The following is a 14,551-nucleotide window of genomic DNA, read 5'->3' as shown; positions in this document are numbered from 1 at the left end:
TACTGCTGCAGGAAGACATCTTTGCTCCTGTACTCAAGTCCTTTCACAATGAAGGCCCACAGACCATTTGCCTTCCTAACTGCTTGCTGCACCTGCATGCGTGCTTTCAATGACTGGTGTAGAAGCACACCCAGGTCCCTTTGTACAGCTGTCAAATCTGTCAAAGTTGTCCAGGAAGTGTCAAAGCTGTACAGAAAGTGTCAAAGCTGTCAAGGAACTGTCCAGGGATACTACTGAGTTTTCATGGATGGGGTAAGGGAAAAGGGTGGTGTGTGGGGGGCATGGGTTGGAATGTTGGTCCTAAGTCAGCATAGGGATATGAAGCAATGGGGCTTGGTAGGAAGGAACTAAGTTATCATAGAGGTCTTGGGGGCAATGAGGGTGGATAGAGAAACATTAAGTTGGCATGGGGGTATGGGGCAATGGGCGTAGGTGGGGAGCATGTGTTTGTATAGGGGATTTGAGGGACATAGGTTGGCTTGGATGGGGAATAGGGAGTCTGTGGATGTGGGGGGTGGGGAGCTGAGGGCTGGAGGGATGTTTTTGTTTTATTGTTTTTCATTTATTTAAACACAGTGCCAGAGCACATTGTCAAGCCTTGCACCCAGCCCGCCTCCCCACCTACCCCCATTGCCCCATACGCCTGGCAGCCTAGGCATTTGTTCCAGGATAGCCTATCCCAACTCCTATTTCAGCTCACAGGCCCCCACCCCAACCGAAGATCAGCTGAAGTATTATGTTCGTTTTTAGGCCCCACACTTTCAGAAAGATGTTAAGACATTGGAAAGTGTGCAGATGATTCAATAGAATGGTATCAAGAATAGAGGGACTTGAGTTATGTGGAGAGACTAGAGAAGCTGGGATTGTTCTCCTTAAAGTTAAAGGGAGATTCAGTAGAACAGTTCAAAATCATGACGGATTTTGGGTGAATAGGCTAAAACTGGAAGATCAATAACCAGGGGCCCTAGATTTAAGAATAACTGACAAAAGAATCTGTGGGAAATGAGGAGGACTTTTTTCATTGTGAGCTGCTGTAGTTTGTAATGCATTACTTTGAAGGGTATACAAAGAAAATTCAACAGTGACTTTGAAAGAAAATTGGATAAATACAGTTAAAGGAAAAAAAATGCAATGCTATGGGAAAAGTGTACGAGAATGGAACTAATTGGATATCTCTTTCAAAGAGTTGGCAAAGGTATGATGGATTGAATGGTCGGCTTTGTGCTCTAAGCTTCTACAATCCTATAATTACTTTCAATTTGTTTCTCCCAGTATATTTTTTTTACTACCCGCTAAATGAGACCACCCAATAATCTTATTTCCCTTTTTTAAGATAAGTGGCCTGTTGTCAGGGCCCTGAAATTCCATGGGACTTCTTCCAGTCCTCATGCATACCTTCACAGGAAATCAGCAGAGCCCCTGTAGAAATGTTATAAAGTGTGGAAAATGGCCATTTGCCCCTGGAGAACCCTTATGGAATTTCAGGGCCCACCACAGTTATACAGAAACTGATGTTGCAGCGTGGGCTAATTCTCCTTTTAATTTTGAATTCCTGTCAAGAAGTGGGTTGTTTTATATGGTTTTGCTTCCTTGTTGACAGTTCAGCTAATACGTGGGATGCCATGGACACTAATCTCCATTCTATCATGCTATGAAACTGCATATTAGAAATAAGCATTGTGCTCTGACATGCTTGAGGTAAAGTCTGGTGGACAATGACGGACAAGACTACAAAATGGGGCAGGACCCAATAGCACCAACTCTCCACCTGAACTTCATTGACAAGGAATTTCTGCTGGGGCATAGCCTGTACAAATGATATGGGGCAGCATAGTGTCACTTGTTGGATTTTCTACTGCCCCTGTCTTCTGAGGGCTTGATGACCTGTATCCCAGAAGAATGACAAACAATAATTGTCAATGGCAAAAGTCAGGAACCAGAGGATTCAATGTTTGCACCTTGCCCTTGATGCCCTAGAAGATTTCAGGCTGAAGTTTTTATAAAGAAGGCCAATTTCAAATGTTTGTTTTTAAGTCTTGCTGGCATTTCACATGCCTTTGCACTGCAACATCTTCCACATCCTCAATAACTAGTACTAAACATACATTGGTATTGAAGTGGGCCAGATGGATTATATATATTCCTTGACCTCAGAATCTCCTGCAAGGTCAGACACTCAGTCTATTAGTAAATCATAATTGCCACTTCACTAGAACATAAGAGAATAAGAAATGGGAGCTTGAGAAGAACTTATGGGCCATCAAACCTGCTCCACCATTCAACATGATCATGACTTCAACTCCACCTACCTGGCTACTCCCCATGTCCTTTGATTCCTTGAGACAGCAAAAATCGGTCTATCTCATCCTTAAATATATCCAACAATGGTGCATCCACAACCCTCTGGAGTGGAGGATTCCAAATATTCACAACCCTTTAAGAGAAGAAATTTCTCCTCATCTTAGTCCTAAATGATCATCCCTGTATGCTGAGATTGAACCCCCCCGTGCTCTAGATTCCCTAGCCAGTGGAAACAACCTCTCATTGTCGACGCTGCCAATCCCCTTCAGAATTGTGTATGCTTCAATTAAATCACTCTCATTTTTCTAAACTCCAGGGAATATAAACATGATTTACTTAGCCTCTCATCATAGGACAACCCTCTCATCCCAGGGACCAATATAGTGAACCTTTGTTGTACTGCCTTCAAGGCAAGTATAACCTTCCTTAAATGTGAAGAGCAAAACAGCACGCAGGACTCCAGATTTGGTCCCACTAAATCCCTGTACAATTGCATCAAGACTTCCTTATACTGGTTCTCCAAACCCCTTGTACTAAAAAGCCAACACATTTGTCTTCCTAATTGCTTTCTGAATTTGCATGCTAACTTCCTGTGTTCCTTGTCCAAGTACACTCAAGCTACTCTGAACATCAACATTTACAAATTCCATGCCTTTTAAATTATATTCTGCTTTTCCATTCTTATGACCTCACTCTTTCCCACAGTATAGTCTATTGGCCACCTTGTTGCCCAGTCACTTAACCTGTCTATGGGCTGAATCGTCCCAGATTTGCACTAAGTCAATAACTGGCGTGAAAAAAACATTTTACCCGCTAGCTGCAAAGGCGGGTTTTCTTGCCATATCGTCCCCTTCCTGAATAATGCATTGACAGGAAACATTGCAGATCACTGGTGAGCGGGCTCGGATTTACCCTCCACACCGTGACCTCAGCGCTTCCTCACTCAGGGCACCATATTAAAATCACACCAGAGCACATGCCTACTTCATGTCTACGGACCAGGACTGCTCCAGGCAACAGATGGCCCCGAAAGCAAAGGTGACGGCAGCTCCCAAATTTAGTGACACCCTACTGGGGCACCTCCTGGATGTCGTGGAAGGCCTTCATAATGTCGCCTACGCCCACTCTGGCTGCAGGAGGTCCACCAGAACCATCAATCTGGCCTGGGAGGTGGTGGCAGCAGCGGACAGTGTCAGTGGAGCACAGAGAAGATCAGCCATGCAGTGTGGGAAGAGGAGTAATATTCTCATCCGTTCCACCTGGGTAAGTCAACCATCTCACTCTCAAATCACGCACTCACAAACCCATCACACATCCACAAGGATCTCACACCTCAAGGGGCAATACCTCTAACTCTTATACACGCCCTCACATATCCATCAAAGGAATATCCTCTGGAGCTCGTGCCCTCATCCCATCCATGTCTCCGCTCACCACACAAACATTCCATGCAGTGCCATGAATCCTGCTCAAAATTTCTCCATCTATTTTCATGCAGGAGAAGCTGGCTCACAACAGGAGGGACGGGTCTCAGACTAGGGGTGGAGTGGTCCACATTAGACCCCTCACTCACTTTGAGAAGTGTGCCATCGTGCTGACTGGTGAGGATGTGGACTGTGCCTGCTGTGATGGTGAGATCGGTGACAAACACCATCTTGAGGATCCTGCACCACATCATCCCTCTTTCCATGCAACTGTGAGTGCTCTCTCTCCTGCTTTTGACTCTGCTGCCATGCAGTAATTATCTCTACTTTGGTTCACAGGGAGCTCTGCCAAGTGACCAACGCCCTCAGCCAGCCAGTCCCTCAGCTCCATCCACATCCTCACACCCAGACAAGAGGACTCCTCTCCAGTGAAGAGCTGGAAATAAACAGCCTTCAAGATCCATGACAGCGGCTACCCCACACCCTGCACCAACGCAGAGACACACGCTTCAGTGGAATCTAGATCTGGAACAGGTTCGGGTTCACAATCTGGTGGGCACCACACAGACACGTGTCCGCAGCAGGGGGAAGCAGGTTCAGCCAAGCCCTCTGGCACTTGGAGGACTACTGGGGAAAAGGCATCTGTGAGATCTGATTCAGATGATGAGCCTCTGGATTTGGCCTTCCAACTCATCCTGGAGAATCAGCAGAGGACAAGGGAACATCATGTGGAGCTGTTGGAAGTCCTCAACAAGTGGCATGTGAGTTGGAGGAGTGCGTCCGCCTGCTCTCTGATGAAGTGGCACTGACATGTGCGCAGATGGAGGTCTCCAAAGGAAGAATGGCAGATGCCATGTAGACCGCGGTCCAGCAAAACATGGAGATGCATGTAGATCTCCCACTGCACTCCCCACTCCCCCACACAAGCAGCTCAGCTGCACACAGCCAAACTACAAGTGATTCTGGAAGGAGAAGTGTGTGTGTGGCAGGGCTTTTTGGAGATTCGTGCAAGCACCCTCCCATGCATGTGGAACCTTCATCTCACTGTCCCGAGTATTTTCAATGCTGCCTGCTGGGGTTCTATTTCAGTTGTCCATCTGAGCTGACCTGCATCTCCACCCATTCACTGATCACACTCCCATACAGCATCTGTGCCCGTCCACTATGAGACTCCACTCAATTTTGATTTAAAGTTTTTGATTAGCTGTCCCATTCTTTCCCCTCCCCTAGTTACCTATGTCCTTCTCCCCATCAACGTGGACCACCTGGCATTACCTTCCACCTCCCCACCATCACCCACCAACTCAATCCTTTATCATTCAAGGATGTCCAGGTGAATGTGCACATTCCGTACCTTCCTGATACTCCCACCCCCATCCACATTTACCTCCCCAACCTCCTCTTTCCCACCCCCATGGTCCGTGTAAACCTCTGAGTTCCCACCAACTACCCTCACCGCCCTTTCTGCTATTACCAACGGGCCCTCATCCTCCCACCCTACTGGCTCCCTCTTCCCCCTCTCACACCCACCTATCAAGCCCACCCTCAGTTTACTCCCCAGGAGGCAGTCATTGACTCCACAGACCCATCCCTTGCACATTCACCTGGACATCCCACCCCCCCCGGCCTACTCCCTTCTCCACCCTTATTCCCTCCTTCCCTCCAACACCTTCCCCCCTCCAAACTCCCTTCCTCACACCTTCCTCCTTTGTTACACCTAGCTCCTCACTTGCAGCATTCTCCTCTGTTATACTGTGCTCCCTGTACTCCCTCCTCTCCCCGGACATCTTCTTTCTCCCTCACAATCTCAGTCCCCCTGACACCTCTGTTCTCCACCTCCCAACCTCACTCTCCCCCCACCCCCCCCACCGGTGCACCTTCCTCTCCTGCTCACAGCTGCACCTTCCTCTCCCCTGCCCCTTGCTGATCATCAAAGCAGCCCATGGCCAAGACTGTGATGTTCTGAAGCAGGCCCAAAGCATCAGCTGAGAACATGGAAGGTGGTACGACCCCATGGCCAATTTGTCAAACATCATTTCCCTGTTGTAAATTCGTGCTGACTTTGTCTGCTCAGCCTTTCTAAGTGCATTGTTAAGACTTCCTCAATGATAGATTCTGCACTTTCACGATGGTTTATGTCAGGCTAACTGGCCTGTAGTTCCCAGCTTTGTCTCTTCCTCCTTTGTTGAATATCGGATTTATCTTTGCAAATTTCTAATCCACTGGGACAATTCTAGAAAATAGGGAATTTTGGAGAATCATATCAAGGGCATCCACCATCTCTGTAGCTACCTCTTTTGGAAACCTAGGGCAGGATTTTGCCGTCGGCGAGCAGGGGGCATCAGGTAGAACCCCCAATGACACCCCGCTCCATTTAAATTTTCAGGAAGGCAGCAGTGCAGCAAAATCAGCTGTGTGCCCGCCGACCTGTTAATGGTCACTTGAGGCCATTGACAGGATCATTTAACCAATTAAAGGGCCTGCCCATCCAAACTTAAGGTGGGCGGGTCTGCCAGGAGCCCCGGTGGAAAATAGAGAAAACATGAAACCTCATCCAGCGGCGGGATGAGGTTTCATGCAGGGTTTTAAAAATTGTAATAAAGCTGTTCTGTAAATTATGAACATGTTCCAACTCAAGTGACATTGTCACATGAGGGGACATGTAAGGGATTTTTCTTTTCTCTATTTTTAATAGTTTTAAAAGTGTAAGCAATCTCCTCAAATCAGCATGAGGAAGGCTGCATTTCAGCTGTTGCTATATTTAATTCTTGATTTATGCCAGGTCAACCTCACAGATTTTTGTATCGAGTGATTGTGTGTTTTTGACTGCGTGCTTTGTGAATCTCCTGCAGTGACAGTGTCATTGGAAGAATGAGTCATATCCAAAGGGGGTGGTGAAGTTTAGCAATAAGGAAAGCATGAAGACTCTGTGACACTGTGACAATAAGGGCAGTCATGCAATACGTTGGTTCTCAGGTTTAGAGATAATACATTGTTGGCTTGTGTGAATGTCCCATTACTGATTTTATAAACTAATATTTTTTGAGGCTGGAAACTGTCATTATTCTACCTAAAAACAATCTGATAGATATTTCTCTGCCTCATAAGTGACAAGTAACATTAGCGCCACACAAGTGTCAGGCAATAACCATCTCCAACAAAAGAGAATCCAACCATCACCCCTTGATGTTCAATGGCATTGCCATCACTGAATCCCCCACTATCAACATCCTGGGGGTTACCATTGACCAGAAACTGAACTGAACTAGCCATATAAATACTATGGCTACAAGAGCAGGTCAGAGGCTAGGAACCCTGCGACGAGTAACTCACTTCCTGACTTCCCAAAGGCTGTCCACCATCTACAAGGCACAAGTCAGGAGTGTGATGGAATACTCCCCACCTGCCTGGTTGAGTGCAGCTTCCACAGCACTCAAGAAGCTTGACACCATCAAGGACAAAGCAGCCCACTTGATCAGCACCACATTCACATTCACTCCCTCCACCACTGACGCACAGTAGCAGCAGTGTGTACCATCTACAAAATGCAGGAATTCACCAAGACTCCTTAGACAGCACCTTCCAAACCCACGACCACTACCATCTCAAAGAATAAGGGCAGCAGATAGATGGGAACACCACCACCTGGAAATTCCCCTCCAAGTCACTCAACATCCTGACTGGAAAATATATCACCATATCTTCATTGCCGTTCGGTCAAAATCCTGGAACTCCCTTCCTAACAGCACTGTGGGTGTACTTCCACCACATGGACTGCAGCAGTTCAAGAAGGCAGCTCACTACCGCCTTCTCAAGGGTAACTAGGGATGGTCAATAAATGTTGGCCCAGGCAGCGAAGTCCATATCCCAAGAATGAATTTAAAAAAATCCTTCCAGCACAGTGACAATAATACCTTAGAAGGTTTACATGCCCTGCTTGCACAGCTGCTTAAAGATTGGTACAGTCATAGCTGTTTGCAACATTTATGGTGTAGCTCATTATGTCAGCTTAAATTTGTTTGTAGTATTCTCACCTCTGAATCAGAATGTTGAGGATTCAAGTTTCACTCCAAGACTTCAGTGTTTAATGCACTTTTAAACAAGTGATGGATTATCAGCAGTGCCCTATTTCAAGTGTGGCATTAAAGGTTAACTTATCTCTTGCTTTCACAGGTACTCCCTGGCTTCATGTGTGTTACCAGCATTTACTGATTTTTTTTTTGTTTCAGATTTCTCACCTTTGCATTTTTAAAACTACTTTACGTGCTTACTTCAGAAAGGGATACTCATTGGAAGAGGGAGATAGAGATGTTTACAGCACCTGCCTGTTCCATTCAAATGGTGCAAAAGCAGACATTATTTATGTAAAGATATCTTTATGTAGTTGTGGTATCTATTGATCTGGTAAGTAAAACAATAGTTACTTACTTTCCAAGAAGCAATTTTAAAAATGCCTCATTGGCGCTGGAGAGAATTCTTACAAATTTCTTTCCAAATTCTTTGCTTCCTTCTTTTACCACTATACCCCCAGCACCCCTTGCAATAGTCCACACAATTAAATATTTTCTGTGTATTTTCTGGTGAGCCCCATGAGACTTTAAACTGAGGTTTCATTCCCTGATGACAGATACTGCTGTATATACATCGAAAAAGGACTATTAGGAAAATAGGTTACAGGACTCCTTAAGGTTTTCTGATGCCTCCCTCTTCTCAGAGGCCCTTGAGCTACCAGATGCAAATTCATTTCAATCCTGATGCAATGTAGGGGGAGAAAAATTTCTTTAAAAGATTTTCTATAACTCCAGCAATTTCTCTTGAAAGTTTTATCAGGTTGCCAGCTCCAAAATAAAGCACTTCCAACAGTCTCCGCTAACAGATTCTAACTCGGCCTTGGTGAAGTGAGAACAGTTCATTGGATTTATAGACCTCATCTTTACAACTGCTCAATTTAACAAGAGATTATGAGCTGGCAGCAGAATTGACAGCAAACGTCTGGAATAGCCAGGTGTTTGGACAGGGGCTGATGCACTGCCATATTGGGGCAGGAACCAGGCGGAAATGGGAAGTTACCCACAAAAATTACTGCAATGCTAATTTTATGACAGAAACTTGCCAAAAATGGCCAGTAAATTCCAGGCAACTATTAGTATTTAATATGTACAAATCCTGCATCGCCTTTATAAACACATTAGTCACCAGTTAACCTTTTCAGCTTGAATAAGAAAAGAATGTCTCAAATCGACCCTGGTTCTTCCATCTGTGAATGACTCATGCAGTGGAATGAATAATAAAGATACCCATTATAATTGCAAAATATTGATGACTTTATTAATAATACCAAAAAGCAAAACTTGTATATTTGCATCTTTGATTTGCAATAAACTGGGACCATATATCATTAGGAATAAAATTTTTTCTCTACATAACACTACTAGTTCACTGATCTGCCCCATTGCTTCTACAAAATACATACAAGCTCCTCTATTCACAGACAGATTCCCACTTAACTGTCAACTTTATTGGGCATGTCTCTATATAAAGTATGGGATTGCCTTGATTCAGAAAAATCAATTCACCATAAAGCGCCTTCTACTCATAATAGACACATAAGTCTTTTGTGGCTCAGTGATAGCATACTTACCTCTGAATTGTAAAGCTGTGAGTTCAAGTCTCACTTCAGAGATTTGCAGTGTAGAATCTAGGCTGAAACTCCTACTCAATATTTATTCCTCAACCAACATCATTAAAATAGATTCTCCAGTCATTATCATGTTTGTATTTTTGGCACCTTGCCATGTGAAAATTGGTTGTCATGTACAACAGTGGCTACATTTTAAAAGTGCCTCATTGGTTGTAAAGCATTTTGGAATGCTCTGGGGTCATGGAAGGCGCCATATAAATGCAAGTTTTTTTTTTCCATTTCATCTGATCATTGCTTTAAGCACTCAACAAAATCCCCAATGGGTAGCAATATAATAAAATAAAAGGAAGGAAACGTCCACAGGCAAACATTTATTCTGACCCACATGAAAGGGTTGATACATACCTTAACGATACATATTAGAAAAAAATTTCACGGATGCAAACATCACTTTTGTGCTCTACAATAAAAGTGACCAAAGTCATTACCACATGCCTGAAGCTTAAATCATGAGAAGCTCATCTGGCACAGCACTTCCTAATACCTTAGCACTGAATTTCCACCATGGTTGCCCTGATTTCTTGCCATGATTTTAATGGAAGAATGGCACAACACCCAGAGCATGACAACAATGGTTGAAAAAGGCTGAAGATATTGCAAGATATCAGGGTAATTGCACAAAACTTGAGGGCCCTTTTCTTTCACTTCATAAGCTCTATTATCAGGGTTGCTTTAGAGGTCTAAACTATTTGGGGTTTGGTGGGGAGTGGCTTTGTCAGCTTTTTCTCTAGTTATAGATTGGCATGCTTTCTCCTCCTTCTCTCACATCAATCCAAGGATCAACCAGACTGGACTCCAAGTTACACTTTCTTATTACTTTAATTCTGTCGATGAACATACGAACATAAGAAATAGGATCAGAAGTAGAACATTTAGCCCCTTGAGCCTGTTCCTCCATTCAATAAGATCATGTTTGATCTGTTTGTCTTTTGAATTCCACTTCCTCATCTACCCCTGATAATCTTTGATTCCCTTACCTAACAAGAATCTATCTAACTCCACCTTAAAAATATTCAATGGCCCCGCCTCCACCATTTTCTGAGGCAGGGAGTTCCAAAGTCACACAACCCTCAAGAGAAAAAAATGCTTCACATCTCTGTCCTCATAGGGCAACCCCTAATTTTAGAACAGTGCCCCCTAGTTTTGGACTCACCCACAAAAGGAAACTTCTGTCCCACGTCCACCTTGTCAAATACCATTCAGGATCTTGTATACTTCAATCAAGTCACCCCTCACTCTTCAGTGAACTCCAGTGGAAACAGTCCAACCCTTTCTCATAAGACAACCCACTCATCCAGGTATGAATCTAGTAAACCCCCTCTGAACTGCCTCCAATGCTTTTACACCTTCCCTTAAATAAGGAGACCAAAACTGCACAGAGTACTTGAAATGATCTCACCAATGCCCTGTATAACTGAAGCATAACATCGTTACTTATATGTTCAATTCCCCTCGTAATAAAGGATAGCATTCCATTAGCCTTCTTAATTACTTGCTAGTGTCGCACTAGAGGCTTTTTAAAAATTAGTGCAAATGTACATGCATTTCTTATTACTCTACATTTGACCAATGCCTGTGGCCAACTGTCTGGCATGGATGTCTGAGCTGAGTGCCAAAGGGGAGGTGAGACTAACTGTCTTCAATATGAAGATAGCTTTGGGCTGAGTATGACATCAAGGCAGGAGGCAAAACTGAGCCCAAATAGGGTCAAAAGGAAAATTCTCCAGTGGGTGTAGTCATACCAGACAGAAAAGAGGATGGTCATTCTGTTCCTTCATCATTGTTGGAATTCCCCACCTGATAGCATTGTGGAAGCACCATTTAATCAGCAGACAAGTAAAAGGAGTGACCACTACTTTCTTAGAAATGGACAATAAATTTGGGCTTGTCAGCATTGTTCACATTCTGAGAAAAAAATTAATGAGCTGGAATTTGCTGGAATAGGACATCTCACAGTTAGTTAGACATCTTCCTGCATGCTTCAGCTCAGTCATTTATTGGCTCTTTAAGTGAGCCGATTACAGTGCAGCAAAGGCAATATGCCATCTGACAGCTTAGCTGTCTCCTTAACTAATGAGACTAAAGGATTGAGAAATCAACAAAGGATTGAGGAGGGTGTATTAGAGGCATGAATTCCATGTTAAATGAGGTACAGAAGGAGAAGCTTCCTAAAGTGCTTTTCTGTTGTGACCCCATTTTAATGCTTCACACTTGGTACAACCCCAGAGTGAAAATTGGGAGGGGCTAGGGGGAGAGTTGTTAAGCAGGGTTGGAATTCAAACAGGGATACAGGCACAAAAGACAACTAAAACACCTGCCATTTTGCAGGCTCTGTTGGTGTCAGCGATCGGGCTTCAAAACTCATTGATGTAGGCCATGCCCACCAGCAAATAAATCATTTAAAAGGGGCCTCACAGCTGTTCACAGGACTGCCAAATCTGAGTCACTGGGGGTCATGAACGACAGTTTGAGAACCCTTGCTATAACCTCTTCAGTTTGGAAATTTATTGTTCCGAAACATCATTTGTCTGGAAGTGTTTTGAGCAGGTCCAAGCAACTCAACCATTTGGTTGCTGCAACAGTCATGGGTTCGGTAAAGAAAATGAACATTTAGCCAGTTCTTAGTGTGAGATACAATATTTTTGGAAGTACAGTTTTGTGGCAAGCAGAGCAGGTATCAAGTACAATACTAAAACGTTAAACATAACTCAAATGTTCTGTTTGTATAGTGCAAGACTTGGAATCTACTGTAGCTAGTAGCCCTAAGCTACTAAAGGTTTTGTCAATTTTAAACATCAGATGTCCTGTAGCTTACCCGTTTTTACCAAATTGAGATCAATCAAACTGTAAAAGTCTACCCTGATCTCTACAATGGGTAAAATTGATGCAATCAGTTTTTGACTTTTATGCATTCCTGCTGTTTGATAAACCCCTTTAGCAGTCCCATGAAGCCTAGTCAGAAACAAAAGTTCTTCATTAAACCCTTGATTCTTGCTATTATTGGTAGAGCATGGAGAAAATATATATGCAAAGTTTAATTAGCCAAAAAGATATAATGCATGTGCACAGGATCCAAGAGAAATTAATAAAAGGAGCAGCCAAAATACATGAAAGTAATGACATTGCAGCAAATATTTGATGAAGTTGGAAATTCGAGAGCATACCCATCATCAGCATCGCCAAGCCCAATCCCATCTACCAGCATACTGGATGAAACACAAGACCCGGGATTAGCTCCTTTTGCTAATCAGCCACTTTCTTCCACACCCTTTCCAACAATCGTTGAAATAAAGCTTCCTTCAACGTACATCACTAGCACCATTTTAGAAATTTGAGAGCAGAAACATGGAAGATATAGTATTTGGATAAGTAAAATCAGTTTTATTACTGCTTTATAATGTCTTGTCACTGTTTTATGTTTCAGGCAAATATTTATATCTATGATGATTTCTGGCTCACATATTTGTGTCTAGGCATTCCAATGTCATTCTATAATCCAGAAAATTCCAAAATCCAGAATTGACTTAGTTCCAAGCATTCCAGAGAAGTTACAGTGCATTGGCCTTGGAGGAAGTGTAGCGTATGTTTACCAGGATGATGCTTGGACTCAAAGGTTAAATTATGACGAGAGATTACACAAAACATGGCTGTGTGCCCTTGAATTTAGAAGGATAAGGAGTGATTTGATCGAACCTTTCAAGATATTAAAGTGAACAAATATGTTAGATGGAGAGAAACTACTTCAGCTGGTTGTGGAGGCTAGGACTAGGAGGTATGGTCTAAAAATTAGAACCAAACTATTCAGGAGTGAAGTTAGGAAAGGCTCCTACATACAAAAGGTGATAGATGTTTTGAGCCTCCTTCACTAAAGACAATTGATGTTCATTCAATGTTAATTTAAGACTGAGCTTTATAGATTTTTGATAGCCAAAAGTATGAAAGGATAAGAGAAAAACCTGGGCATATGGCATTAGGTCACAGGTCAACCATGATCTCATTGAATGATGGAACAGATTTAAGAAGATAAATGATTAATTCCTGTTCCTATGTTTCTAAAATTTAGTACTTTTCAACTGTCCAACAAGAATTCTCGAACTAAAGGAATGAAAGGCCACACTTCTACTTGTTAATATTCAGGGCAAGGGAGGTTGATTGGCAGTCATTAAGAATTATCATGTTGTGAACAAGGTAGACTTTAGTCGTTGAGTCATAGAGGTCTACAGCACAGAAAAAAGTCCTTTGGCCCATCGAGTCTGTGTTGATCAAACAATTACCTAACCATTCTAATCCCATTTTCCAGCACTAGACCCATACCTTGTATGCCATGGCATTGCAAGTGCACATCCAAATACTTGTTAAATATTAGGATGGTTTTTGCCTCTACCACCCTTTCAGGCAGTGAGTTTCAGATTCCTACCACCCTCTGAGTGAAAAAATTCTTCTTCACATCCCTTCTAAACCTCCTGCCCCTTACCTTAAATCTATGCCCCCTGGTTATTGATCCCTCCGCCAAGGGGAAAAATTCCTTCCTGCCTACCCTATCTATGCCCTCATAATTTTATATACCTTAATCATGTCCCTCCTCAATCTCCTCTACTCCAAGGAAAATAATCCCAGTCTAACCAATCTCTCCTCATAACTAAAGCCTTCCAGCCCAGGCAACCTCCCGGTAAATCTCCTCTGCATTCTCTCTAGTGCAACCACATCCTTCCTATAATGCAGATTCCAGAGATGCACACAATACTCTAGCTGTGGCCTAACCAGTGTTTTATACAGCTCCAGCATAACTTCCCTGCTCATATATTCTATGCCTCGGCTAATAAAGGCAAGTATCCCACATGCCTTCTTAACCACCTTATCTACCTGTCCTGCTACCTTAAGGGACCGGTGGACATGCATACCAAGGTCCCTCTAATCCTCGGTACTTCCCAGAGTCCTACCATTCATCGTGTATTCCCGTGCCTTGTTTGTCCTGCCCAAATGCATTACTTCACACTTATCTGGATTAAATTCCATTTGACACTGATTAGCCCATCCGACCAGCCCGTCCATATCCCCCCGTAATCTAAGGCTATCCTCCTCACTATTTATCACTCCACCAATTTTCGTGTCATCCGCAAACTTA

Source organism: Carcharodon carcharias, chromosome 5 (assembly GCF_017639515.1).
Source record: "Carcharodon carcharias isolate sCarCar2 chromosome 5, sCarCar2.pri, whole genome shotgun sequence".
NCBI lineage: Eukaryota > Metazoa > Chordata > Chondrichthyes > Lamniformes > Lamnidae > Carcharodon > Carcharodon carcharias.
This window is presented reverse-complemented; position numbering follows the sequence as displayed.